Below are 27,701 nucleotides of genomic sequence, written 5' to 3'. Positions count from 1 at the left end.
GTGCGGCCGATTGCAACCAAAATACGAGGTGCACATCTACATGTTATAGCAGTCTTATATACAAAATTTCAACGTTCTGGAGCTACTCGTTTTTGAGTTATGCGAGATATGTACGTACGTACGTACAGACTCCACGAAAAATTCTCTTCAGAATTCATTTTTAAGCAGTTTTATAATTTTTTTTTTTGTAGGAAAAGAGTCTTTTATTCTGTCCTTACGTACAGATATCACGCAAAAACATCGTTAAATTGCATTCGAAAGCGGTCAAAGTGGATATTTTCGTTGAAATATGCTGCCTGAAGCTTTTCGCGATTACAATACTTCCTTTTTACTTCGTACAAGGAAGTAAAAATGTCTCATTTGGCAGAGTTATGAAAAAAAATATTTTCATGTAATAGATTTTGTAGACTTTGGTATCTTTATTGATTGTCCACATGGAGATAAATATCCTAATTAGCAATTCTAATAACTTTATTTACAAGATGTAAAAGTTCATCTTTGTGCTTTTAAAACTAATTTTTTTTTTTTTTTTTTTTTGGTCAAAGCTCTCTCATTAATGACATTTTACTTGTATTAGATCATGTGAATAGGGAAGGCTTAAAAAAGATAATTTAATCGTTCTGAATTGCGACACAATTTTCCTTTTAAATGCAGTGACATGCATTTCAAAATAAGTTTCATCATGGAATGTAGCATAAAAACGAATTTTCTTTTTAATTTTTTTAATTAATTCAAATATTAAAATGAAATTGCTGAAGCTAAAATGCTTAATTACATACACGACGAATTTTATTAATACTTTGCATTGTTTTTTAATTCGTCAAATATAATCTTCAATTGACATTGATTTTAGAAAACGATAGGTCTATAATTTGTGAAGGTATCATCTAGATCAACAGAACGCTTTAATATAGCACGTATTAGACCCTCAAAAGAGCAGAGTTTGTCAATCTCCTTCGAACATATTCAACCTAGAAACATAATCAACAACAATGTAAATGAATTTAACGATGTTTAAAATTAAAAATTGCTGATCTCTTCTAACTTCCTCACATAGTGTTGCAGTAAGTCATAAACTTACAGTTGATAGTCAAATTCAAATAAAATAAAAATAATTGCTTTTAAAGTCATAAGATCGAAATTAGGAATTATAACGAGGGAAATATACAATTATCTGTAATAAGGCCTGCTACTGTTCGCTTACGCGTCAAACTATTACGCTACCAGCGTATCAAGGACTCTAAAGAGACTACTATATTCTAAAGTATTCATTTTTTTAATAACATGGACCTTATAAGAAATAGACTAACCCAAATGGGTTTTCTCCCTCGTCTGAGGCGTTCCCGGCTGTCACCTTGATCACATCCGGAGGAGTAGGGACGACTTGCAGAAATTTAACAGTGGCTGCCTATTGCAGCGTGTATAACTGTCAAAAAAAAGCTGGTTGTAGCTCCTCATTTCACAAATTAGAATTTATACATATTCTTATTTTTGAAATTTAGATTTATTTTTAAAAATTTAGCATTTTATCAAGCATAATAACTGTTCCAAATAATTCTAAAGCTATTGCATACTTTCAGGGCTGGATATTTTATTAGCTTTTCCTATGCTGTAAGGAAATTGGTAACTACTTCTTTTAGAAAATAATATTTTAAATCTAAACTAACAGAAAAGTTCAAATAAGCAATTCTCACTTGCAATTTTTATGCTTTTTATTGGTGTAAATAAGTAAAAAATACTAAAATATTTAAAAACGAATTTTTGAAAGTTTTGTTTAAAATTCTAAATTGTGCTGCTTTTTTAAAATTATAGATGAATATTATAGCACAATTTCTATAAAGGAATTTTATTTCAATTATATTTCATAACACATCATAGTGATAAACACTTTTGACTCCTTAATAATTTTTATACATTTAATTCTAATATTAAAATTGTTTAAAATTGTATGTAACCGTAATAATTAATTTTGCTTGTATTTTATAGTGAATATTTTTAAAATGTATTTTTAGTTCTGCATAAGATTTTTTTTTATTTACTGTTAATTTAATTTATTAGCCCAAAGAGGCGGTAGCCTAGAAAGGCTGTTAGTTTCGAAGCGGTGTTTTGCACTGTTTTACTATAAATGTCCGTGTCTCCTTGCAAATTGTTGTTACCAAATATTATCACCCTGTATTATATTTACAGAAATTAAATAATGAAGAATCTGCATGAGTACATGTATGTTTCTCGCACTGTGACAAAAACTAGCCATCAAGAGCCATCAAATTTTGAATAATGTAATCCTCCACCCGAACATGGGCATCTGGACGGCTGAATTTCTAATTTGTTTTAATCTATTTCATATTTAGTAAAACTTTAACGAATTTTTGATTAACAAACTCAACGAGTTCAGAGTGAGCACTGTACACAAAATAACAGTTTTATCTCCAGTGCGGAAATTCTAAAGATATGCTGTTTGGAAATGTATGTGCTTTACGGGCGAAGAACATGATATTCAATAAATATAGGTAACACACAAAACGTTAAGAAACGATTCCTTTTGAGCCTAATATAAAATCTGAGTGCTTCTCGATTTTATTTTACCTTTTTTTTCCCCTTCATTACACTCAGAAAATTTTATGCTCCGAATTTTATAAATTACTAAAATAAATATTCCACTTTAATGTTAATAAGTTAATGATCATATAATCACATAAATGATTGTTTTGTAATGTTATTATAGTTTTGAAAATCACTGGCTGAAAATGGTCATTAAATTTTTTAAAAAAAGTTATCAGATCTTGTTTAATTTTGCCTTATTTATTTCAAAGCATCACTTACTATCAATCTTATTTAATTTTACGTTATTTGTACGCAAAATTAAGTTCATAAATTTTGTGCCTAGAGTTTTCACCGTTTTACCAAAGTAAAGAAAGATGTTTGTACAAGAATTACGCGTGGAAAAAATGCGCGAAATGCAGTAAAATGTGCTTGAATGAGATATATTAAATCCTATTTAGAAGAAACTGTGGCTTTCATAATATCATCACTATACAATGTACCACATTTAATAATTAAAAAGAGTTATGCGATACAAACACCATAGGTTTCAGTGTTAAAGTAAACCAGACCGTCCCTACTCTTTCTTGCTGACATGTCGGTGACGCGCGCCCCGCCCACTGGGTTAGTCTATCTCTTATAAGGTCCATGTTTAATAAAACATCACTCAGGTATATAACACACAATTAATCTTCAATAAGCCTAACTAACTACAGAAACATATTTTTCTAATTCTATGAATTGCCCTGCTGCCACTCTCATGAAACCAAATTAACAACAATTATTAGTGACCAAAAAGTAAAAGTAATAAGTATTGTAAAATTATAAGTATAAAATTAAAGTAAATACAAAATACAAACTACATTGTTTTGAAATCCAACATCCTCCCACCTTAAGTTGTTGGAAAACAACTTAACCTATTAGAAATATTACAGAAAAACTTAAATGGAAAAACATAAAAGAACTGAATTAAAGTCCAAACATTTATAAAGTCTATAAGTCTAGTCTTTGGATAGTCCTGATTTCTCATCCACTCCTGGTTTTTATGCAGAATACTTCTGACCAATTTCTGTATTACTGGTGGTGCTTTTGATATGGAAGAGAGGGTAAATCACTTTTATCATATGAGTCATTTTTCAAACAAGAAACGAGAGTCATATTTCTATCACATCCATCATTCAGAAGACGAATAGGAAAGGCTTGTGGATAGTTGATGAAGGCGCCAGGAAGTAAAGGTGTTTGATCAGCAAAAACAAAATACATTTCGACTATATTTGGATGAGGCCACAATTTCTTTTTCCTGACTTTATATTTTGTCAGTTCACCCAAAGAAAACTCGCCAATAATTCGCGAAGAATTTGCATTTAGATAATTGAAGATAAATCTTTTTATCCAAGCAATCAAACGTATCACTTTGTCGTAGCTTGAAAAATAATAATTGTACCAACTTGATCTGTAATGTCTGCATCCATTAGTTTTCTTTTCATCAGTTTTGTGGCTACAAGTGTTTAAGTAACTTGAGAACAGATAGAAGAGTGTTCATCAGATTTTGTTTTTCTCTTTACCTTAGCTATAGAATATTCATCAATATTTTGTTCTGTGACAGGCCAGTTAGATGATGATTCTAATAACCAAGTGGGTCCCTCCCACCATTTGCTTGATAAGAGTTGTCTAGCGGAACATCCTTGAGAAGGCAAATCAGCTGGATTCTAGATCCCAGGAAGGTGTGAATGCGCATCTGTGACATCATCTATTATTCCCAATTCAGTCCATTGTTTAAAGACATCATCATAGGTATCAAATAATTTTTCTGAATTCAGCTTTTTTGTTGAGACTTCAAGTCTTCTTATCGCTATATCTTTGTTGGCTGAGAGAGGCAAATGATCGTCTTTCCACGGTAAGGCAACTTCGTACCGCTCCTCATCTTTGATTCGTAGAGTCTCTTGAAAATATTTCTTCGTAAGAAATTCCTTTTAATTTCGTGATTTTACTTCGACTGTATCAGATATTCCTAAGATGTCTAAGGAAAAAAGGTCAGAAATATTGGCATCTTTCGCAAACATTGTTACAACCGTCATCGCCGTATCTTCTCTCTCAGCATTCACTGATGTTTTACCGATCAATGTCCAGCCCAGGTAAGTTTCTATGGCTACAATACGACTAGAAAGTACTCTTTTTCTGTCCGTAAAAAGTCGACCAGCCACATCTGCACCAATTAAAAGATCAATAGGCCCTGATGAACCTTCAGTGTCATAAAATGGTATATTCATGGACTGGAGCTCTTTAATCCATGGCCCATTTAAGACAGAAGGTACAGCATCACAAATTGTATCTTGCTCATAAATATCAAAAGTACAAGTAAAATTATCGTCTAAACTCTTTAGCTTAATTTTGCAGACATTATACACATTTTCATGTGTTCTTTTTCCTCCAAAAAGGACGTGGCTTAAAATCTGTTGTCTAGAAGGTATCAGGCCTAGAGTAGAAATTAAATCCTTCCTTAAATACGATTTTTGCGATCCAGTGTCATATAAAACTCGAACACAAAGTGTACAATTATTTCCAATTATTTTTACTTTCAGGGTTTGCAAAAGTACTTGTGGTGTGTTGCTAATACTAGAAAGATTTACAGAACTTTCTTCCTTGCTAGTTTCGTTTTCATTGCTGTTTAACATAGGCTTCTTAACATTTGTTTTATTTTTAAGCAATTCTAAACACATAATTACGCTGCGATTTTTATGGCAAATTGCACATTTAATAAAATTCCTGCATTTATTTGCACAGTGACCAGCCTTTAAACAGCGAAAGCAGTGCCCTTTAACTTTTAAGAGTTTTTGTCTCTCTGAAAATGGCATTTTTTGAGCCTTAAAACAATTAAATGAATCATGTTTTCCACAGCAAAAAGCGCACTTCTTAGCGGGAGAATCAGTACTCAACAAACTTACTGCCGTTGATGGTTGATCGTGAACAGTTTTAATACTAGATTTAATCCCACAGGTCACTTCGTTCTTCAAACCAAAACCAGCCATAGCTAAACTTACGCGTTCTTCTGATTCTACTTCTGATTTCAAAAATTTTAATAAACTGTTCAGTCTACATTTTGGGTCTGACCATGGTCAACATTTGCACTTCTTTGATAGGCTCTTAAAAAATCCTCAGGCAAGCAAGATTCAACTAAAGGATAAAGTAATGCAGCACTTTTATCTGTAGTGACGCCAAGGGTTTCTAAAGCCCGACTTTGTTGTTCTAAATTGTCATATAATGCACATAAGTTATTACAGGAATTACTAGAATTTGCATTTTTCAGTACCAATTTCAACAATTCTCTCACATAAACTTCCACTTGCAAGTCATTTCGACCAAAACGAGCCTTCAAACATTCTATGGCCTTGGGATAATTAGCAGATGTAGGGGAAAATCTTTCTATAACCTCCTTTGCACGCGAACCCTCAACAGTCGCTTGTAATAAACATTGAAATTTATCACTATCAGAAATCGTAGTATCTTTGTCAATTTTTTCAAACTGACTCCAAAAAAATAACCATTCCTTAATTTCACCATCAAATTTTCGTAATTCAAGCTTTGGAAGTTTAAATGTACGTTTACATACATTCTCATTAATAGATTTATTCAAAATTAAATTTGAAGTACTTACGTTTTGTAGATTCTGAAGAATATCTTTCACTTTAGTTTCGATTTTAACGGCCTTGTCACGATAATCTTCAATAACATCGAATTCTGCTTCAATTTCGTTTCCGGATAGTGTGGTAAGATAACGTACGTGCGTATCTTCCAAACGTTGAACTTTCGAAACAAGAACATTAAGCTCCGACTGTAATTCAGAAGAATTTATCTCACTTTTCTTTAAAATTTCTTCTAAAACATTGCAGGATTTTGTAAAAGCAGCTCTGTGAATCTTCTTTTCAAATTTAATAGCTTCTTTAGCTTCCATTTTTATACTTTAGAATTCCAAACTAATGTCTCTTACATCCCGCCGAGGGTACCATTAAAATGTTCGCTTACGCGTCAAACTATTACGCTACCAGCGTATCAAGGACTCTAAAGAGACTTCTGTATTCTAAAGTATTCATTTATTTAATAAAACATCACTCAGACATATAATTCATCTTCAATAAGCTTAACTAACTACAGAAACATATTTTTCTAATTCTATGAATTGCCCTGCTGCCACTCTCATGAAACCAAACTAACAACAATTATTAGTGGCCAAAAAGTAAAAGTAATAAGTATTGTAAAATTTTAAGTATAAAATTAAAGTAAAGTAAATACAAAATACAAACTACTTTGTTTTGAAATTCATCAGCTACCACTGCTATATGGGTTCGGCTTGTGGCGAACGAATTGACTGCATGGGATTTTCATGGTTTTTTCTCATGTGAAATATGAATGCTAGCCATTTTCCTTAGGCCCATCAGGGGCGGAGCGGTAAAGTTTCTGAACGCTGGCAGTTCGATCGAAGGTTCGAATCCCGCGAATTGGCTGGCTGCATGGACGTTTTCATGGTTTTCGCCGTGTGTATGTGTATACGAGCCAGTTTCTCTCAGAAGGTCCTCCACAAGGCATTCCTCCCTTCCGTGTAGTGCCTTAGGGCGGAACACGTAAATAATAATAATAGCCATTTTCCTTACGAAGTTCTCGATGACGGTATCCTACCAAAGCAAATAATCTTTACGTACTTTGCCATAATTAGTTAGGCATACAATTAACTTTTTAGGCCTCCCCGCCCCCCAAATACGAATACTGAAATGTTGAAGGCATTTCAAGTAGGAAACCTCATGAAAAGAAATTTTTATTCTGTATTTATACAGTTAAAAATAAAATGAGAGCAGTAATTAATTCTTCTTGATTAATATTGAAACCTAAGTTAGTATACCGTCCTAATATCCTGTATCATATTCCTCAATTCTACCGACGCTATGAAGAAATCCTATACAGTCAACTCGTTCGCCATAAGCCGAGCCCATATGGTAAGATATAATCAATAAAATCATCTCAATTATAGTTTAATTCGCAATTTTAAGTAGATATATGTTATTAATAACCCCAAAAAATGCATACTAATATTATTAATCTGTTTAATAATACATAAAAGAAAAAGAGCACTTCAAAACTTTTCGCGGCTTACACACTCACTTCCAAAAGTTAAGCCCGAAGATGTAAAATGCAAAAAAATCAACAAATACTGCTTTGATTGACACAAAATTCGGCAGGAAAGTTGCATATGTACTTACGCATAAAGCAAAATCAATAATTATATATAGAAATGAAAACAATATTAAATTTTTGTAAGTTATCAGATAATGACATACTGGAGACTTACACAGAATTATGTATAAAGTGAAAATAAACAACATGAAATGAAAAAAAAGGACATTAATAAGGTATGTGATCTACCCTCATCTGTATACAAAGTTTACACCTTGTGACCATGCTTTCAATTAGGTGTTTAACCACCGCAGAATTAAGCAATCGCCATTCTTCTTGTAGAGCAGTTTGCAGCTTAATAAGTGTGGCTGGAGGTGGGAAACGTGAAAATACAGCACGGCCGAGAGCATCCCAAAGATTTTCAATGGAATTAAAGTCGGGCGTATATGCTGGCCACGCCATAAGCGCAATCTCTTCACTCTCCAGGTAGTCATCGACAATGTCAGCTCTATGGGACGTGCGTTATCGTCTATTCAAACACAAGTGGGGCCAACTGCTGCAGAGTACAATCTCACAATGGGTTCTAGGACTTCATCTCGATACCGGACAGCCGTCAAAGAATCACGTTTAAAAGATGTGCAGGTCGGGGCGGTGTCTTAAGGAAATCCCTGCCCACACCATAATGCTTCCGCCTCGGAATGCGTGATGTTCGGTGATGTTTTTTGACTGATTGCGTGTTCGTTATTCACGCCATATCTTTATACGCTTGTCATCTGGCTCCAGAGCAAATCTTGACTCATCAGTACACATGACATTGCCTCAGTCAGGCACATTCCAATTGATATGTTCCCGGCACCACTGTAATCGTGCCAATCTTGATTGGACGAATAGAGGAACACAAACTCGAAGTACCCGGGCGTACAGTCTACTCATATGTAATCTTCTGCGTACAGTAGCTGCAGATATCGCCTTACCAAAGGACGCTGTAACCATAGATGTCACACGTGTGCAGGTCGCTCTGCGATTCTGCTTGGCTACAGTAGCAATATATCGATCTTCCACAGGGGTTGTAACCCTTGGGCGACCGGCTACAAGCCTTCGGACAACGGCCTGTGTGGTTTGGAATTGTTTCCATAAACATGAAATTACAGAATGATGAACGCCGAAGAAAAGAGCAATATCTGTGATCGACTGTCCTGCTTCAATGCGCCCCACAGCACGCCAGCGCTCAGAATCTACCATTCGTCTTCTGGAAATCATAGAAACACGTATGTCTTGAAAACAAATTGTACGAAAGTTTTAAACACCTTCTATCAGCACTTACAATCAACTTCTGTAACCCTTTATAAAGCTGGCTTCTTATAAGACTGCCTTTTTTTGCAAATTTCTTGACATGAAAGCGCGATTGGCTGTTACCTAACATATTTGCATACTTCCATCTACCCCTGCATCGAATTGCATCCTCTTCAATTCTGATTGGCTTCCGGAAATTAGCATTTTACTCTCCGTGCTTAAATTTTGGAAGTGAGTGTATAATTTGTCTCCATTTCGGTACCAAATACATCCATGTACACATTTTGGTAACTTATATAGTTCAGTCTTTTTAACAATCATAAATTATAACCAAACTTTAAATAGACTGACAGCAAATTAATAAAATTAAATTTAGTGGCGCAACACCTTAGTGGCTCACGGCCTACAAATACCCTGAAATCTGCTTTCTTGATCTTGGGACCCGGAGTGCATCAGTATATACCATGGACAAATGGTCAGCTTGTCGCAGGACCTCCGGTGTTTAGTCCCCAAGCGAACTTCGTACTCATTTTATCGAATCACTCAAGGGATGAAAGGCTGAATCAACCTTGCCCAGTTCGGAGATCGAACCCCGGATTTGTGGTGCAGCTGCGCGACGCGCTAACCACTTCGCCACCGGGCGGTCGACAGCAAATTAATGTTGAGTCTAAAATAACAACTGAGACCTTGAAAAGAGCCTAAAAGACCATTTTATTAAAACTATATAAGAACAAAAGGCTCTCTTGGTACTTATAGCCAACAATTATGGCGAGATAATTTAAACACCAGTAAGCTCAAATTTTAAATAAGCTAGCAGTCAAAGATTACACAATTCAGTTTAACGCAAAGTTGGCTCACAAACCTAAGAGGTATTTAAATATCCGCTAATATAATACAAGGCCGAAGCCTACAAATCTTATCTGAGCTAACAACAACTTAGTAAGTTGGCCTCTAGAAGAATAATACGCTCTATCCTACAACCTAAAAAACTCCGTTTAAATACTCGCAAAACTAATTTGCACTCTGCCGTGGAAATGGAAAGAAGTGACAGTAAAGATCCAAAACATAAAATGGCTATATTAACATAATCGAACGTTACAAACTACGGACTTACAGTAAAGAACAGATAAGAGCTCTCCCTGTAGTTTCATTTTAGTTTCTATTCCTAGTATATTTATACTCAACGGAACCGAAAAACAACTTTCTTTTCCTATTTATCTCCCCTTATGACCTCTAACACGCCCTTTTACTTCCTTCTTCGTAATTAACGTCATTCTCCCCTTCTTGATCGCATCTGCGACGAGACCAAGGAAATATGTGTAGAGTTGGATGATTCGCTCCGGAATTGATTCATAGAAGCTATTCACTTTACTAAGTGAACGATCAGTGACCCAGCGAAAAGGGAACGGTAGTTCTTTAACAATTCACGAAGAGCCCTTGTTGGGAGAGTTCCCTAAAATTTTATTCCTGTTATGTAAACTCTAATATTCTTTCCTTTATTATTTACCGAAAATGTTCCCGATCCTTTTCGTGTGTGTGAGTGTGTGAATAAATGTGCTATATATGTATGTATGTGTGCTTTTGGTATGCTTACGTTTTCCATCCAGTACTGGGAAAACAAAACATTAAATAAACTGATGCATTTCAACAAAACTGACTGCTCTTTCTTGCAAATGGATTCAGTTTTTTCTCCATCCGGCAGTGCAAGGATCTGTTTCCTCGGGCTCCCAACTGTCATCGCTCCGAACTTTTTTCTGTAGCCGCAGATCTCTCTTTTCCGGAATCTTGATTATTCGCTCTTTTCATCGCTCCAGGGCTCCTTCTCTAGCCGCAGATCGGGATCCTTCGGAGTCTTAAGTATTCGCTCTTTTTTTCCCTAACCTGTCGTTCCTATTTCAATTTTATTTGGATGGTATGGGGCTTATTATTATTTTTTACCAAGGTACTCCGTAACCTATATGCCTTGGTTCTCGGTCCGGTGCTCATTCTCTAGCCACAGATCTGACTTCTGCGGTGTCTTGATTATTTTCATTTTTCGCTTTCAGCTCTCGTTTTGCGTCTGACAGCTTTCGTTTCTTGATTCGGAGTGCTTCCTTTGAGTTTCGTTTCGATTCTTCGAATGCTCTGTCATAGTATAGATTTGTATATTACTTATTTTATTTTTTGTACAATATTATTATAACATTTATGTAAAATAATAAATTATTATTTTATTTATTTACGTACTTTACTAAAGCCTTGTAGTGCGTGAATTTCTGCTTAATCTTCGCTACAATCAACAAGAGCAGTTTTCTAAACAACAACAAACTAAGCAACTACTACAAACCGAGATGTTTTCCTCCTTTTATAAGATTTTAAACTCACGCGCTAGAATTTTCCAGCACTTTCTCGAAATCAAAAAGAGATATTTATTTATTTAACGCACGCGCTCTTGTATTTTTAATTTTTCCGGCTTAGCTTTCTTTTAATATTCGTCACGCGCTGCACTGCGCGAGAAATAAAACCATTTAATTTATAATTGAACTAACATTAGCTTTTTAAATACCAAATTCGTAACACTGCCCCCTTCCCAAGGACTGCACGTCCCGGGCAGTACAATCCCTGTACAGGAAGCTAAACTTACAACTGTGGCATAAATGCAACTGAGGCATAAACATTACATTACAATATCAAACAATATAAACAATAAATGCAATAACTAACTTAAGCAAATCAAATGCTATCAAATACTAAATACAAAACAAATACTAAATACAAATCAAATCAAATACACATTTATAAACAAAAAGGACCATGGTCTGATACTATTTACAATTATTTACATTACGTACTATGGCCATAGTAATAAGCTAACCTGTCGTAAGAGTTCGAAGACTCACGGATCCGATCCACGACGTCATTCGTGTTCAGCACTGTATATGGACCATCCGAAGGTGACTGTAATTTAGGACTCAGTCCTTTTCGTTGTTGGGTTCCACAACCACACCTTGTCTCCTTTGTTGGCTCTTGTGTCGCATCTGGTCTTCATTTTCTCCGTCGCCAAGTTGACTCGCTTTCGTGCAGAACGGTGCATCACTTCAAAACGGGCCTGGACTTCTTGGATGTGTTCCTCAGGCGATGAAGGAACATCCGTGCGGCGATCAAACAGGCGGTCACAAGGCAGACGAAGGTTTCGACCGAAGAGCATCTGAGATGGAGAATAGCTGGTAGTCTTGCGTTTCTTTTTGGCCCTAGCACGATTTCGGCAGCTTCCTGAGCTGGGTCTTTCGGACAAGGCGTCGGCATTTCCAGATCAGGATCCCTTTTGAGGATGGATAGTCATGCAATCAGATGCTGAAAGCAGTTTGTTGTTTTTCAAGTCTAAGGAAAAATTGTATTTCCTTAAAAAGTCCAATCCGAGTATGCATGGATCTGTGATATCCGCCACATAAGCCGTGTGATGGTAGGCGGCATTTCCAAACGTGATGCTTACGTTTAACTTCCCAGTTATGTCGATCTTATCACCAGACGCATTCTGAAGGGTAACACAGGATGGCGTCCAAATAAGTTTATCTTTAAACTGTTCAGCTAAATCTTTCCTAATGATGGTAACATTAGCTCCTGTGTCAATGATCATATCGCAAGGAACTTCATCGATATTCCCTTTAATGGACATTCCGTTACTGTTGCCACTCACTGTATAAATTTTAAGCGCTTTAAAGCAAGGTTTTTCATTATCTGACAACCTCCGTTCCTCGATATGGTCACTAATTTGTTTACTGCATCGTTGCTGGGAAATGGTCTTATTTTCCGTACCTCGGGATGTTCTGCAATTTCTTCGTATGTGGCCTTCAACTCCGCAGTTCCAGCATTTTAGAATTAGTTTCTTTTCACTTATGTTCCGTCTCAAGCCACTGACGTGTCTGGTAAAATCATCTGCTTTATATTCCGTACCCTGGGGTGTTCTGCAATTCCGTCTTAGGTGACCTTCACTACCACATCTCCAACACCTTAGAGCCACTTTCTTCTCCCTCCTACTCCGTATCAAAGCGTCGACTTGTTTGGCTAAATCATCTAAACGAGCCATCAGTTGATCCACTGGCTCATGGACTCGCACAGCTCTAACTGGATGGCGGTCTCGACGGGTGGCTTGCTGGGCTGCCTCAAATTTCATGGCATACACTAAAGCGCTTTTCAGATCTTTAACATCCGCCATTCGCAGTGCTTTCTGTATTTCAGGGTCCCGGATGCCATCGATGAAATATTGCAGGGACAGGATTTCCCTTGTTTCTGTCAGGCACTTCGAAAAGGCGTGATGTGACAGCCTTTCAACATCCGTGGCGAGTTCCTGAAGTGTTTCGGTGAGCTTCTGTTGACGGGATTTTAATTGGAGCCTGCTGTAGTCTTTTAAACATTTCTCCCCGAAGCGCAGCTCCAAGGCGCCGGACAGAGCTTCGAAATCTAACCTTTTGTTTTCGGGAAGAGTCTGAAGGATATCCGCTGCGTCGGCTCTTAAAGAAGTGGCGAGATGACAGGCCTTAGCTTGGGAATCCCATCCATTCGCATCCGCCACGATAGAAAATTGTGTCTTATACACCTGCCAGGAGGTCTTCCCATCATATGTCGATAGCTTCAGAGAGGGACGAGCAGGCATGGGTAGAAATTTTAAACCATCCGAAGTGCTCCCTGCCGTCGCTACGAATTTCTTTAAAGTGTCAACTTCTTTGGCGACGACAGCAGAAATTCTGTCTTCGATTTGTTGTTCAATATGTCCTTGGACGGCAGAAACTCTTTCTTCAATTTGTTGTTGGAAGGCCGAAACTCTTCCTTCGACTTGTCGCTCCACAGCCGACACTCTATCTTCTATTTCATCTTTGACAGAAGAAACCTTTTCTTCAATTTGCCCAACTTTATTTTCAACCACATCTATTCTACCTTCCATAGCATCGAATTTGGTTTCTATTATGCAGGCAATTTCTCTTTTCATTTCGTATTGACTTTCTTCAATCTTTACTTGTACGGCTTTTATTTCGTCTTTAAAAGTTAATTGACCAGTTTGAATGGCCTTCATCTCTTCCTTAACGGATTCTTGGCCCAATTTCATCTCGCCTTTAATTTCTTCTTTAACGGAGTTGACGGCTCCTTCCATCTTTTCTTGGAAAGCAGCAAATGCAGTCATCATTTGCCTGAATTGTTCTTCCATCGCTCTTGTTATTGGCATTCAAATCCCACTTCTGACACCAAAAATTGTTGCGTGCGTACGGGTTCGTTATGAAATGAATGCACAAGTCCGATGAAAAATGAACAAAAATTTATTATTATCACAACAAAAATGCTTAAATTTTCTCAAATTATCATGCAGTATTACAATATCTCACAGTAGTTATCTTTTAACTACTCAAATGTCCAATAGAACGTCATTCAAAACAGCTAAAGAACGCTAATCCGCGAATTCGCTACAATCAACAAGAGCAGTTTTCTAAACAACAACAAACTAAGCAACTACTACAAACTGAGATGTTTTCCTCCTTTTATAAGATTTTAAAATCACGCGCTAGAATTTTCCAGCACTTTCTCGAAATCAAAAAGAGATATTTATTTATTTAACGCACGCGCTCTTGTATTTTTAATTTTTCCGGCTTAGCTTTCTTTTAATATTCGTCACGCGCTGCACTGCGCGAGAAATAAAACCATTTAATTTATAATTGAACTAACATTAGCTTTTTAAATACCAAATTTGTAACAATATTATTTAAAATAAAAATAGATTTAAATTGTTAAAATTTATAATGAAAATTAAGCTACATAATTAGATTCCAAACAAACACTTGTTTTTTGAGTCTGTGTATTGCCATATAAGCTTTCATTCTCTATATTAAAAAATTTTGTACTTCATACATACTCATATTATCTATTTATATCCCAGTTTATTTCCTGCATTATATTCGTTGTTAAGAATAGAATTAATATCTATATGCGAGGGTTGTAAATTAAATAGTGGCAACTTAACCTTGAAAGTCGCAGAAGGGCGGGCATGCGCAAATAGAATATGGGAGCGGTGAGGTGGCGCTGTTGTCGATGTGTAGAGTGCAAAAAATGCTCGATCTGCTTAGAAGGGTAGTTGTTGTGTGGCGTTAAAGTGAGAAGTTTCGTTTGCATCGATCTAAATCATGTTTTCAAAAGTTGATCAGCGGTCGTGGCTTAAAATCGAGGTTGCCCGTGGCAAAAATTCAACAGAATGCTATCGAGGATTAGTGGAAGCCTGTGGTACAAATGCTTTACCGTATAGGACAGTAGCACGATGGGTTCAAGCATTTCGTTCGAGTCGGAATAAGACTGCGGATTTGCATGACACATGTCGCCCCTTCATTCCTCAAGAGCAGGTTGACATCCTGAGCGGTCTTCTTACCATAGACCGCCGATGGAGTGTCCGAGAATTATCCTTAGAGGTTGGTCTGAGTCATTAAACGGTGTGGCGCACAATGAAGAAATCTCTCAACATGAGGAAAATTGCTTCCCGCTGGGTTCCACATCGACTAACCGAAGTACAGAAATGGCACCGGTATGCACTGGCCGGCACCCACTTGGAGAGATACCGCAATGAAGGAGACGCATTTTTGCAGCGTATTGTCGCCATTGATGAGACATGGGTACGAACCTATGAGCCTGAATTAAAGCGTCAATCAAATGAATGGCGTCACCAAGGTTCGCCACGTCCACAGAAATTTCGAAAGGAACCCAGTCGGGTGAAGGTTATGCTGATTATGGCATACGACTGGGAAGGTGTGATTCTTACACATTCTGCACCTGAAGGACAAACAGATTACTATTGCCGATTTCTACAGCACCATCTGCGTCCGGCTATGCTGCGCAAACGTCCACGTTTATTGCACAACAATCTCCCTATCGTATTGCATGACAAAGCTCGTTGCCATGTCGCAAACGTCACTCTCCTTTTGCGACGGGCAGTGGGAAATCTTGAAACACCCTCCCTACTCACCCGACATGAGCCCTTGTGACTTCGATCTGTTTCCGAAGCTGAAGGAACCCCTCCGAGGTCACCGATTTCATGACGTTTCATCTGTACTCATGTACTCCACGCAGTAGGGCGCTCGGTCGTTCACATCAACAATCAACACCTTGCCACTGGTCTACAACGGCTTCTGACATTTGGCAAAACGTTATAAGCTTTGCTGGTGATTACATATAAGGAATGTAATGCAATTGTACTTGTAATTTCATTAAAAATTGATTTATACCTATGTTGCCATTACTTAATGTACAGCCCTCGTATTTGCAAATATATAACTAAAAATCTAGGCTTAGGTCTAATACCGGCAAGGAAAAAAAATTTTTTGACTAGCGTGAGTCTCTGTCACCACGAAGACTCTTAGCACAAAGAAGGATTAGTCTGGTCACCTAGCAACACCATTCAGAATAAAAAAATTATCTGCCATGTTATCGAAATATAGCAAATTGAAACTCTCACGTTTACAGATAATTCTGTGAAACTTAAATTGAAGTCCATTTTTTTGGAAACGTTATCATTAAGGTTATAAAAACGCCTCCAATAAAAACAATCATCTTATCAGCAATAGACTAGATACGCCTTTTTCTAAACTACGGGCCGATATTCCAAATGGGGTCTCAGAACGAAATGTTGGGCTCGCGAAATTTAAATTCAGATACACAAATTTAAAGAAACATCAGTTCCAGTCTCTTTACTATCCTTTATTTATTATATTACTTTTTTTACACAGCGCAATTATAAAGTCGTAACACTGGCCGAGCTAAAAATATTTGAAAATACCACTAAGCTCATTATAATAGCGCTCGCATTACAACTTCAGCACATAAGTTATTTCAGAATGAAAATATGTCGCAAACGCATAGTACGTAATATCCTGCATCACACAGGTGTGCCAAGAATAAGGTTCAGGCTGCTGTGAGAAGTGTAGTGATAACGTTCTTCCAGCATAATTGAACTCTTCTGTTTCATTACAACAACTGTGCGCGTCACAAGAATAATATAATATTGCATTTTACTGTTTTATTTGAGTAAGGTTAGTAGTTATTTCAATAATTATTATGAGAAATGTTAAATTATTTATAGTATTTTAAACACTTTTATAGTATAAAAACACTTTTTACCCATGGATAAATGGTAGACTTTGAGTAATAAGGTAATGGCGTATATGGCAATGATGTCTCTTCAAGAAGAATCTAGTAATAAAAAGAAGAATCTAATATGCGAAAAAGAAAATATATTGAGATATTTCTCCGATTTGACTAAGCTTTCAATAAGTGTTATTGATAATGTGTGTGTATTTAATTATGGCAAAGCACACTAGGGCTATCTGCCTAAGGGTAGGGATGCCTTCGTGGGGGACTTTCTAAGGGAAACAGGCTTACACATGGGGAAAACCATGAAAACACCCATGCAGCCATGCCCGTTCGCGGGATTCGAACCTCGGACCGAACTACCAGTGTTCAGCGACTTAACCGCTCGGCCGCTGGTGGGCCTGAAAAAAAGACATGAAAAACGCAAGTTGAATTTTGTCCATCGGCCCAGTAGAACAGTAGATATAGAACTGTCCCATTTTTGTTTTTGCGCAGTGTACCTTTTCTTTCTGGGAAATAGATCGCCGTTATCCTACTCGTAGTTTCAGGCGATGAGTTAAGAGCGTTCACCTTGTATATGTAGAATAAATGGTGAACGTGATATTCACGGAACACGCTTTCGAAGGAGTGTTAAATTAAAATGTTAGTTTAACTGCCTAGTTCAAGAACTATGTTAAACTATTTTGTAGGAATTTCTTGTATAAATTAGGTTTCTCCATTTGTAAAAGCATATTAGGATTGGATTGGATTATTTAATTATGGTAAAGCACACAAGGGCTATCTGCCTAAAGGGAGGGATGCCTTCGTGAAGGACTTTCTAAGGGAAACCGGACCGTATACACGTTACACATGGGGAAAACCACGAAAACGCCCATGCAGCCAGCCCGTTCGCGGGATTCGAACCTCGGACCGAACTACCAGTATTCAGCGTCTTTACCGCTCGGCCGCTGGTGGGCAAAAGCATGTTAGGAAAACCAGTTTTAAAATCTTAATACAATATCTCTGTTTCCGAATTGCATTAATCTTGTAAAGAAACGAGTTTTAAGGGAGTTTTCTCTGTTTCACTTAGTGCAGTTTTGGAAACTATTTGAGATCTACCTCCTGGAGAAAATAAAGCCCATACATATGGCACTATTCTTAGTAAATTACACCACAGGTGTTTTTCTTCAGTAAAGAGAGGTTCTTAAGAAACTCATTCCATAAGGTGCTAATTTTTAGAATTCCTATTAATTAAATTTAAAACTGAATAAACGTAAAAATTTTGAACAAGTTCCATTACATAAAGAAACTGCGATCATTTCATTTTCATTAGCCGTGGTAATTTCAGATGTGCATGCGATTTGATAGAACGAGACAAATAATGTTTGCTACTGATATCTGATTCATTGTCACACGGAAGACGCATGACTTTGGAAAGTACAGCATAAATAACATTATCTGCTTCCTGTTATTGTTCATTGCATTGCGGTTATCAATTGATACGGTTTCGTTTGCAAATACCTCGCATTCGTACTAGAACTTGAAATTGTATGACGATCAGATGCCAAAATAATGACTCTAATGTCCCATTACATGTAGAAACCTAGCAATAAGAAAGTTGATTCAGATCTGAAGTATATTTCTGAATATAAGTTGATCTGTGCATAAGCCAAGATTGCGTATTTCTATCAAAAGTGTGCTTAAAATTCAAAACCAGTATGAAATTTAAAAAAAAAAAAAGTGCTGTAATATTCAAGCATGAAGTGATGAGGCGAAAATGTTGGAGAGCTTGTAAAAGAGGTCGAATATTTTTCATTGAAATCGCTGTAGCGTAAAACGCTAAAGGCCAATGACGATAGTTTAAACTCTGGTAATCCTGTGTTAAGCTAGCATATTTTCTTCATTCATTTGCTGTCTTATTTACGATATGCGGTATCTGTGCCAGTCCTATTTTGTGTGTCATTTTATTTTATGACTAAAAGATAAGCAGGGACAGAAATTCTTACTCGGCAAACTTCAAACTGCAGATGTCCACATTTGCTGAAATTTCTAACAACAGTATAGCGTTTTTTCTAACTAAAAAATAGTATGGCATAGCTAGAAGCGGAGCAATGGGAGACGTGTGTGCCCGGGCGCAGCATTCAGGGAAAGTCAAATGGATACTATTACGAAATTTTAGAATTAAATGTTTGTATTCTTGGCAAACAGGAGAAGGCGCAAAATCTTCAGTTGTTCCCCAGCGCTGAAAATCCTAGCTACGGTCCTGAAAAACAGGTTCGAATGTGGAGAAAGGAGCGCGTTGAATTACGGAAAATGCCGAAATTCAAAAAGATAACATTTGATCGTTTTCAATTAGATCGGCGCAAATTTCGCCAGCATCAGATTTTCGTTTTGACAACGACCCAACAAACGAGCAGTGTATGGAATTTCGAAAATAAAATAACTCATTTTTACAAACGTAACACTTTTTCATAAATATTTCAAATAAAATTGATTTTTTTCCAAAATTTTTGTTAGAATAAATTAGTGTCTCTTTCGCATAATAAAACTCGAAAACGCCTCCTAAAAAAATTAATAGTCTTTCTGGGCAAGCTGCCCCTTTGGGCTAAAAATCTGAAAGCTTTCAGATTTTATATTAAGTCCAAAGGGACGTTTTTTTAACGTTTTGTGCTGTACCTTTATTTATTAAATAGTATCATGTTCTTCACACTTAAACCATAAAGTTAAATTCATCAGCAATATCACAAAATATTTTAAAGGGCATATCTTTAGAATTTCTGATACACAGTCTCGCGCGCTGGAGATAAAAAAAGTTTTTTTTTTTTTTCGTACATTGTTGCCATTGCTCGCTTTGAAATCATTGAGTTTCTTAATCAAGAACTCATAAATGTTTTACAAAATATGAAATCGATAATAAAACAAATTTCAAATTCAAAATCTGGGCTTACAGATGCCCTCATTCGAGTGGAGACGTACGTTATTCAAAATTTGATGGCTCTAGATTCCGTTATCCTATCACAATACGAGTAACATACATACATTTATGCATATTCTTCATTATTTAATTTCTAGGGCTCTAATACTTGGTGGCAACAATTTAAAAGTGATTCGCTGTTTATAGTGAATCAACGCAAACTTCCAAAACGAAATTAATAGCCCTTCTAGGCAAAGTGCCCCTTTGCGCTAAAAAAGAGCGCCTAATGATATATATTGGCGAAAGAGGATTCTATTTATGTTTAGATGCCAGAAGTCTTAAAAAGATTTTGTGCTAACGTTGTATTTGTGCTTCATTCTTTTCAGCATGTTACCTTCTTTTATGGAATATACTATTTCCGATAATATTGCCTAATAGGTAAGCCTGGTGCTATTTAAAACTTATAAATGAAATCTCTTGTAAGTTCTACATTTCAACACCTCGATTTAAATGTGTGTAAAGACTGTTAACTTCGATTTGTATTCTGTTTATGTTATATCTGAGCTAAGCAAACTCTTCTTTATTTAACAAGTTAGAGAGTTTGCTTAGCTTAGTTTTTCTAACTTACGATTCTTTAATAAAACTATGCTAAATAGAGGATAGTGTATTCAAACGCCTTAACTGTGTTAAATACACGACATATCAATTTTTTTTTAATTTTGATCACAAACAATCTCCCCGTACACCACAGATTTACAACACGCGGCTTACGAACGTAAGTTAATTAAAATGTTAAATTTTACATTCATAATAAAGCGGAAAAAAAACTTTAATCTGGATTTTACGAAAATAGAGAATTTATTGGTCAAGTCACGTCGAACATTTTAAAATCGTTCTGCAAGCACAATCTGGAGCCATCAAAGTTAGGGCATGAGAAAATCAAATGCTCCACATCTTGAGGTACTTTTTTTAACATTCATATAACTTATTTGATCTTATAATCTCACATAAATTATTTGATCTTTGATTATTAACGTAAATTATTTGATCTTAGATTGAAAAGAAATAGGTAACTTATAAATTTACCATGACCAGTTAAAAACTGAGAAACTTTAAAATTAATAGAGATGAAAGACACGGAATGCAGTCGATGGTAAATAGAAGGAAAGAACTTGTTGGTGCCCTCAGTGTCACAAGATGAAATATATTCCTCACTCTACTTAGCTAAAAGCTTCTTATTAATGAAAGAACTTCCAGTAGCTCTTTGAAATTGATATCAATGGGTAAATTGATGACATCTTTAGCTAAAATATCAGCTCTTTCATTTCTATAGAATCCGTGATGAGCACGCACATAAGCAAAACGGATATTAATTCCCTTATTTCTAAGCGAACTGGCAGTTAATAGGATTATGATTACTAGTTTGTCGCTGCTGGTAATACTGCTGATAAGGTGAAGAGAAGAAAGAGAATCAGAACCAATAAGGTACATTGAGGATGCTATCCCATTATCCTTGATCCATTTGACGGCAAGACACAGAAGCTCTGCCTTGAAAAATTGGGCGTTCATTCCGGATATAGCATTTAAAGTAAGAAATCTCGGAATGGCCTTCAGAAAGAACAAATGCAAACTCAACTTTGTTGTTCATTTTGCTTCCATCTGTAAAGAAAATCATAAGAAAACTCATTTCAGTACTCTCTTTATAATCGGATAAATTCATAGGCTCTAAAGTAGCTGTATGAGAAAATAGGCTCATTACTTAAGGGTCTATAACAGCTAATAATACGAAGAATTCTCCGTTGAATCTTTCTCGGATTTCTTTTGTTAACCTTCTTTGCAAGATCATGTCCCCAAGTACGGCAGCCGTACGAAATGAAAAGTACAATACATTACTTATACATCAGTTTCTTGACATCAAAGCTTAGTCCAGAAGTTTTTCCCGCGATTCGATGAAAACCATTAGTAATTTTTTAACATTTGATAGAAAAGAATTCAGTGTATTTTTCCATGTTAATTTTTGTTCAAGAATAACACTAAGATACTTAACACTTTTTACGAATTCCAGTGGAGAATCATCGTGTATCAAAGGAGCAATATTTTGTTCATCAAAATTTCTTCTGAAAGAAAGCATAGCTTTACTTTTTGATGAAATGAGTTTATGAGGAGACAAAATTCTAGCACTTTTTGTACTCTTAAAAGAATATTATTCGAAGTCTTTTCTTGGAAAATTAAAAGCAATTCTTTTGCAAATACAATTTTTAAACAACCATCGAGATGACATAAAAAGTCATTTATTATTATATTCCAAAGAGTAGGTCCGGACACAGAATCTTGAGGACAGCCTTTTTCCAGAGAAAAGCGCTTAAAACCCTTAGCTTCGGATTCAAGCTGAAGCTCAGCGGTCATCCCGTTCAAGAATCTTTTAAGTAGGTTATAGATATTACGTGGTATACCAGCATCTTTTAGAATTTTTAAGATAGATGGCCACCAAGCATTATCAAAAGAACCTTTGAAATCCAGAAAAGTAAGAACTGTTGTAAACTTCATTTTCTTTCCATACTTCAAGATATTACTAAGGCGAATAAGGGCATCTTCAGCAGACTTCCGAGGAGTAAACTCGAACTAAGAGTCATTATAAAAACATTTCTGTCCCAAATACCAATTTATTCTATTATGAAGAGAGTTTCAAGACATTTTTCCAAAGTAGGTAAAAGAGAAATGCATCTAATGTTATCAAGATAAGGAGTTCTTGTATCTAAAGTTTTAGGAATCAAAGCAACCCGAGCTCTTTTCTACTTTGCTGGAAAGATTCCTTATTGTAAACAAAGGTTGAAAAGGTTTGTGCAAAAAGTACTATCTACCGCATGAAAGTGTTATACAGTTTCATTGGAAAGAGAGTCTAGCCCAGGAAATTATATCCTCTTGAGAGTTTTAATAACACCTGTGAGGTTTATCTATTTATTTTTAACTAATATTTCATTTTAAGTTGAAAAGCCTTTCCTATTTACTCTCTTTTCACCCACGCGATTCATGCCAGAATGTAAATGAGATAGCGAGCTTCAGTATTCAGATGAGAGGTAGAATGAAGTTCTATTTAAGCAAGAGTTTCGGAAGTTAGTTTCACAGCGTGTCTGCCACGTATTCTAGGCCATATTGTGCTGTGATTGTTCACGACTTGCGTTAGCGGCATTGGTGTGTTCTTACCTTTGGGCTTGTCTCGTCGGCTCTTCCTGCACGTTAAAGTATTCTGTAAGTCGTTACGCTAACCTACACACTTTGAAATTATTATTTGTTACGTATTTCTATTAAGCCAAAAGTGTTGGCTTCTTGCAACCCAAGTTGGTTCATTTTTTAATTTTATGACTGAATAAAGGGTCTTGCACACCCTTGTAGAGACATTAGGTATTTTTTGGAAGCAGGAAAGATGAAAAATTAGCAACCGCCTTCGCCGAGAATCGAAGCGCGGATCTCTGGAATAATAGCACAGCGTACAGAACCACTACACCACGAAGGCACGTTAGTTAAGCGGGGGAGATACCTTATATACTCCCCCTTTTAAAGGGAGACTGGGGTTTTCAGGGAACCCGATCTCCAAATCCTGGGTGTGGAGAGTCATCATCCACAACCCTTTTAGTTCGGGCGCCACTGTAGAGACATTAGATATTTTTTGGAAGCCGGAAAAATGAAAAATTAGCAACCCCTTCGTCGGAAATCGAACCAGAGACCTCTGGAATACCGGCTCAGCGGGCAGAACCACAGTTGGCATCCGAGACTGTGATTCCCGAAGTATCAATTCTTTTCGCAAAATCGGTCTTGACCCCATACTTAAATATATTGTGATACTCCAGAAATTGTGAACATTAATAGTTGAGAAAAAATTTTTCCACAAGTCTAGCTTGGCCTCAGCTAATTTAGCCTTATAATTATGTCTAATTAAAAACACTTAATTTTATACATATCTTTAAAAATACTGTTGCTTTCTCTCTGGAATCTACTCCTAGCAGCATTTACATGCTTCCTATAACAATCAATTTTTTAGACCACCAAGGAACACTATTTTTCGTACGTTTCTTCATCGGAATTGATAATGAAGCATAATTTTTAATTACGCTTCGTTATTAATTTCATCAATAAAGATAGAAAGTCTATTTACAACATTTTCTATTGCAATACAGTTAGAGCAGCTATCAAGAAGGCTATTCAAGTCATACAGTTCTCTCTTACAAAGTTCTATAAGTAAGAACCAGTTCGCTCTTTTTAAATTAAAACTACTCAAATTAGAAGATATAATCGGAAGACATAAAGCAAGTTCAAAAATAGTAATCATTTTATGGTCAGAAAGATAATTTTCCTCAGAGATATCCCAAGCTTAAATGTATTACAGCAATTACAAGCTACTATGCGCAAGATCAATATAACTCGAGCCATGCGTAGAACAAAGTAGGTCGCGATTTTCATTAATTAGAAACGGTTACAGCCGAAAACGTCTCGAAGAAAATATCGCAAACCGAAAACGCCGTGTTACCTAACATCGTGGGAGAAAAGAAAGCAAAGAAGAAAGATCGCAATTCTAAAACATCGTTCGTACGATATATCGTCGTCGAAAATAAAAAAAAAGGTTCAATAACTTCGCAGTTTAAAAACATAGTCGTTGAAAAAATCGTGGTAAAAAAAAAGCTCCTATAAATCATCGCATGACGATACCATTGCAGACATGCGCTTTTCAGGTTTTAAAAGTTGTAAATGCATATTCGCATAATGATTTGAGAGTGTAAGAAGGAAAGAAGAAAATATTTCTTTTTATAAATCATAATTTTGAATTAACTAATACATATTTTTGCTGAAAAAGGGAGAAGGAAACCTAGAATTTAAAAACTGAAAATGAGTAGAAAATTAATGCAACTGATAGCACTTAATAGAAGTTTGAAACTTACATAATTAACTAATAAAGGTCATAAATAAATTAATCGTTTTTACAAAGTTTTACTGATAATTTTTCATGAAAAATATATTCTAAAAAAGTTTAGAAGAAGGAAGATCTGTAACTGCATGAGTTTATCTCTCTAAAAATTCTTTAATAAATTGTCAAATTATTTTCTTTCACGATTGTTAATCTGATATTTTTAGCAAAAATTATACGTATGTTTTGGTTCCGTTTATTCTTAAACTGCCGTTCACATTTTCACCTACAGCGTGCAGTAAATTATTTGGATATTAATTGGTTAGTTGTGATGAAAATCAGCTGCATAATATTTCAGCAGCGAATTTGGATTTATTGAAGTATACAAAGGCATACTGGTTCTTAGTTATTCATCTGGTTATTTTTAATCAAGTCCTTTGTGAAGCCACTTGCTCAGGAACTGGTTCATATCTAGGTTATACATTAGGAAAGTCCCGAGAGTCTCATGCAGTCAGCTTGTTCGCCATGTCGAAAAACCAGTGTTCGGGCACGGTGTCTTCCTGTTTCCGCGGTTGTCAAAAACGTTCCTGTTTCCGCGAAATCATCAATTTTCATAACCCCCTTCCAAAGGGGTTCCATGATGGGGGGCCGACTGGGCATTGGCCTCTCCCTAAATCTAGGAAAACAAAAAATTTTTTAGATTTAAAAAAAGAATTTTTAAAAGAAATAATTGAAAGATATTTACGGAGTATTTGTATATCTTTGAATGAATGAAGTAATGTATTTAAAAGGGAAGAGATGTTCAAACTCTGCGATGATTTTGGCAATGAACTAAAAGATCGTTTCCTAATGTAAAAATAATATTCTTCCGAAATTTTGTATAAAGGTGAATTATAATAAAATACCAGAATATATATTTTCGTTACGAAAAGAAAAGCGGATTAGAAGAAAATATACCTTAAAATATACCTTAAAATATACCTTAAAATATACCTTAAAATATACCTTAAAATATACCTTAAAATATACCTTAAAATATCATGGCAGCTTCTGACAAAGCTTTGTCCTTGTCAAAAGAAGCTTTTTTTTCCTAGCTGCAAATTGTCAAAGTCATAATTAAAAAATATAACAGCTGAATTTCGAATTGACTTGCTTTACTTGCATTCATCGGAATATCCAAATACATTAACAGAAACCATTGATAAATTTATTAATTGCTAAAGGTAAATTTGTTAGTTTCAAAGATTTGATTCAGAAATTCCAGAAACTTAGCGCACGATTCAGCAGTGATTGTATATATTTATCATAATAATTTAAAATAATTAACGATGTGTATATACATGTAATTAATTATTGACAGTAAATATAAATAGTTAGAGAGTATATTTTAAATAATTTATTTTTATATACACATGTGTATTTGTATATCATGGCACTGCTAATTATTATCAACTTATTTGATATTATTTCATTTTAAAATGCTCTTTTTCATCTAGCTTCTTTTTCAGGAGAAACTGTACTTTGTGAGTCACTTTCAATTCCAACTGTAAATGCAATTCGCAATTAAATTTAATTTATTCGTATGATCGCAATATTAATAACTTCGGAAACACTGGTTCAACAGGTGTAACTGAATTTAAATACGGCCAGCTCCTTTAAAACAACTATCAAACCACTTTAATTTACTGTGACGATGGATATTTAAAAAGTGGCGAATTCAGTATTCGTGGTAATGTGATATTCTGATAATCCCTTAAAATTCGTGCTTTCGAAATCTCAGAAAAATCCCTTAAAATGCATACTACGATTAGAAAATTTAATAAATTTGATTACAACGTGATGTTATTAGGTTTAATCACTGCAGCGAAACTGAAAAATATGTTATGCTCTCACCGGGTCTCAAACACGGACTTCTCCATACTCCCGAGTATCGAGAAGTCACACCACGAAGGCATGCGTAAAGAAAAGAGAAAATGTCTTATATATACTTTCTTTTAAGGACAACTGGGGAGAAGGGGATCCAATCACTAAATGCTGGTGGGGACGAATTATCGTCCACCGCCTTTTAGTTCAATGCAGAAAACGTGAAAAATATGCAGTGTCCTTCCCGAGACTCGAACCCTGGACCTCTCGAATATGCCCGAGTATGCTTCCAATTAATCACGCAGGCATGAGGAAAGGAAGCAGAAAATACCTTATAACTAAAATTATCAATTTAATAACAGAGAAAATCCAACTTTCCTTCACACTTTTCCAGGCTTAGGACTGACAGTAAAAATACTGGCGTGTTATGTTAGTCACTTTCCTTTTTTTAAAAAAATATTATTATTAAGTTATTTTTAGAGAAAAACTTTCATATGTTTTAATCAAATTTTTGTAGATAAGAAAGAGATAATAAGCACTTTCTTATATTTTGTGATGAGTAAAATTCTTGCATAATACGTTGGATTCTTTCCTCTTTTTTTAACCACATTTTTTTTCCTTCTTTTCCCTTCTAAATTTACATAACAGCGATGTATAAAATAATCACTTTCTTTAGCTTCGTTTCTCCATAATTTTATCAGTTCTAGAGTTTTAGGATGGATTTTCCTAATAACAGAATTTAATTTATGATGCCATCCATCAACAACATTATTTGTCGTGTGCAAATTTTCATTGCAATTCCACATCTGTATAGTTACGACGTCGTTTTCAAGCCACTGCTCAACAAAGTAATCATAAAATGCCGCTAATCTTGCATTACAAGGTGAACACAGCCAACCATCATCGACAAATACTGCGGGTATGTATGCAAGGGACGCTCACATT

This window comes from Stegodyphus dumicola, chromosome 8 (assembly GCF_044657685.1).
Source record: "Stegodyphus dumicola isolate Sdum_Otavi_A_Nest chromosome 8, ASM4465768v1".
Classification (NCBI taxonomy): domain Eukaryota; kingdom Metazoa; phylum Arthropoda; class Arachnida; order Araneae; family Eresidae; genus Stegodyphus; species Stegodyphus dumicola.
Note: the sequence above shows the minus strand (reverse complement) of the source record.